Raw genomic sequence first — 4,034 nt, forward strand, 5'->3', positions numbered from 1 at the left:
ATAAAAGAGAGCAACCCCATGGAGATGGGGAAGTTATTGATAAAGTACAAGCAAAATATTAAAGCGGTATTCCTGAGAAAGGATGGCAACTAAAAACTCAAGTACATTTGGATGATATTATTTTTAAAATTCAAATGTTAAAAAAATGACTTTTTAAAACTGGAGCTTTCTAGTAACACCTTAGCAATGACTATCAAGAGTCAACTAATATATTATCCTGGAACTATATTTCATTGGCATGTATCAGAATGAGGTCACTGCCAGGAAGATGTGGGAAAAGATAATCCTCCTCTTTTTTTCTTTTTTAACCATAGGACACTAGTGGCTTTGCTTTTTTAAGAAATGCATTCATTTAATGGTCTCTATTAGCTACATCTCTCACTGGCTTCTTTCCAAATATTTTCTTACAAGTGGTAAATCTGTACAAGGGGAAATTTAGAGATTTGCAATTCTATTGAGAGAAAATGTCTTTGAGAGTGAGTGGTGGGAATAACAAAGGCTGGCGAGGGCTTTACTAGTCAGAAACTCTCTGTCACTGAACAGAACAATCCTTGCAGGCTGATTTCATAGGAATTTACTCGCGGAAGCTATAGAGAAACGAGGTTACACTGTGGCAGCTAGGAGGGAAGGAGGGTACTCAGTTTTGGTTTATTTGATTTATTTGGCTATTCTAAATTTCTTGAAGACTCTCTTTGGGGTTGTTGCCCATTCAATAGGAGAGTAAGAGCAGAGACCAAAAGAAAAACCAACTATGACAATTATGAAGGAAACAAGATTTTTTATCCTTTTTTCTTTGTTGTGTCATTATATTTACCCTCTATAATTTCTCAATAAATGATTTATAAGGAGGTAGAAAAAATGTTTAGTATAAAGGTACTTAGTGAATAATTATAGCATTTTCAAAGCATATATTTAATTATGTTACATATAAATATGGACAGAATTCATACCCTAAATGAATTTGTCCAAAGCAAAACTGTACTCCCAAAAGTTGATTTGGTTTTACATAATTGTAATATATTATTAGGCAGATGACACACATAAGTTTATTTAATCGATTTGATTATCTTAGCTAATGAAAGGAAACGATGCTGTAGTTAATCCAAAATAATCTCAAGTCACTTATATTTGACTTTGAAAAAATACTGTTTGGTATTCAGTAATGAATAGAAATATTTTTAACATTCTAAGATTTTTTTTAAATTTCAGATAAAGCAGTGAAAACATATTGAGTTTCTCGTCTTACCTATCTATTATTTAGCAACTATTTCAGGCCATCAATGTTTTTCCTCATCCAGAAGAACTCACTCTAATTCTATGTGGTTCAGGCTGCGTGGACTACTTCACCAACTGACTGAGACCAGTTCAATCAGAACCTAGTATTTCTCTGACCACATTACTGGATTTCATGAGTACATATAACTTGGGCAAGCCCCATCATCATATCCTGTCCTACTGGCAATAGATTCATGAGTACATGGCAATAACTATGGGTCCCCAGCTGCCATTTTTATGAAATATGACCATATCCTTGTGGCCTTTGTTGATTGATCTAGAGTTGAGCCCTGACCAAAACTGGGCCAGTGAGAGCTCTTTCTCCATATTTCAAAAGTGAGACTAAGAAAGTCCATTGTCAGTTTTGACATCTTTCTAACAGAGGAGTTGTATATTACAGATCTTTCATGTGACTGGGAGAAGAGAAAGCTGTTCTAGAGAGAGACTGAAAGAAGAAAGAAGCAGTCAGGCAGAGAGAAGCAGAAATAAAAATGAGGAGAAAAGTCCTGATTCTTGTCCTTTAAAGGCTAGGCTTAGTTTTCTATGGGTAAAACTTGAATCATGTTCATTTGTTTCATTGAAACTAGCTCCAATTGGTTTCACATTGTCAATCAAGAAACTTTACTCATTCTGTACAATGCGAGTACATTGCCTTGTGAGTACAGTGCTAGCAGAGGGGGCAGATGAATATAATGACCCAGGGTTGGGAATCTGTAGGACAGATAGAGTAGAAAGACAAGAAGAGAAGGAAATTGAAGGTACTAGTGAGAACAAAGTTGAAATGGCTGAAATGAAGATCAAGTTGGATTGGGAAGAAAGAGAAGCCAAAATGGGATAAACCCAACTAGAAGAAAGGAAAGAGTTGAGGGACTGGAGGGCAGTGTTAAATGATATGCTACTTTGTGGGAGTCAGAACGTGAGAGGAAGGATGTGGCCTGAGAGAGAGATATCAAAGGTTGAAGAGTCTTAAGTTGTAACAAGATCTAGGACATGGCCAGAAGAAAGGGCTGTTGAAAAGAAGTAATAGTTAGAGATTAAGGAACGTTGATGCTAAGCAATGGACTGTATAATATCTGTGAAAGCAGCAGAAGTAAGGTAGAAAAGAATGTGAATCAAGTGTCAAAACGCCAGTGTATATGTGTTTGTTAGAAATAGAGACACTTGACAGAATCAAAATTATATTGGAAATTTCAATTCTTCAGTGTCAATATGAGAGACTGAGTGAATGAAGTATTATTTGAAAGGTCCTGACATCTTCAAATGTAAAACTGATATTTGTAATAAAGAGGTAGGAGAACTCTATAGTGTATACAAGTGTTTTCTAGGCTATCAGTTGTGATAAAAACAAATAAATAACAAAAATATGAAAGAAAAATCCTAATTACATAAAAACAATTTTAGTTCTCCTAAACAATAGACTTATCAAGGAGAAAATTAAGAATACAATAAAAGCTTTTTTTTATTTAAAAAGGTACTTTTTAATAAAAGCCTCTTTTATTTAAAAAGAGGCATTTAATAAAAGTCTTTTTTAATAAAGTACTTCTCAAAATTCTTGAAATGCAGAACTCATCTTAGAAGAAAATATATGCTCTTAAATCATTTTATTACTAATAGACAATTAAATAGGCATTAAATTTCAGGTCATAAAAAAGAAAAAATTTAAATCCTGAATAAAAAACACTAAAAGCAAATAAAGATAATTAGAAATAACAGAAATAAATACATACAGAAATACAGAAATAAAATACACTTTAAAAATGAAATCAAAAGCTGCTTTTTAAAGAGGCTAATGTAATGAAGAAATGCCATATATAACACAGTAAAGTGAAAAAACACAGTAAATAGAAGCAAGAAGCAGATATAGCAAGCAAACCAAAAGTAATAGAAAATTATAAAGTGCCCTGGATGGTGTGACTCAGTGGATGGAGTGCTCTCCTGTGAACCAATGGGTTGCTGGATCGATTCCCAGTCAGGGCACAAGCCTGGGTTGCAGGCCAGGTCCCCAGTAGGGGGCATCAAGAAGCAACCACACATAGATGTTCCTCTCTTTTTCTCCCTCCCTTCCTTTCTCTCTAAAAGTAAATAAATAAAATCTTTTTTTATAAAAGAAAATTATAAAGAAAAATGTCATAAAAGAATTTTTATAGAAGTCAGGAAATGTTCATAAAAATTATTCTTAAAAATACGAGATAAAACTGAAAACAACCCTCCAAAACCCTCCAAAACCTTTCAACTAGTAAAAAGTTAATCTTTGGGACATACATACAATGAAATATTATTCGGGAAGAGAAATGAATGAACTCCTTAACACACATGAAAATATGCTGCATGAAAATAGACAGACTTAAATGGCTACATACTGTCTGACTCCATTTGTATGGCATTTTGTAAAAGATAAAACTATAGGGAAAGAAAACAGGTCATTAATTGACAGGAACTGTGGGTGGGGAAGGGTCATCTATCACTGGCATGAGGGAACATTTTAGGAATCACAAATATTCTGTATCTTGATAGTGGTGGCTGCTATATGATCCTGTACATTTTTCAAAACTCAGAACTGTGCACTAAATGTGAATTTTATTCCCTACATATTGTACCTCAATAAACCTGGCTTTAAAAAATTATAATGGACAAAATGTTAAATAATAATAATAATAAATAACAGGTAAAAAGAACTTTTACAAGAAGGTATTACATAGCAATACAAATTAAAAAGTGTCAATAGTATAACACCAATATAAGTAGACAAATATAGGTAA

Source organism: Pteronotus mesoamericanus, unplaced genomic scaffold, assembly GCF_021234165.1.
Source record: "Pteronotus mesoamericanus isolate MK-2021 breed Mesoamerican mustached bat unplaced genomic scaffold, CSHL_Meso_final scaffold_31, whole genome shotgun sequence".
Lineage (NCBI taxonomy): Eukaryota > Metazoa > Chordata > Mammalia > Chiroptera > Mormoopidae > Pteronotus > Pteronotus mesoamericanus.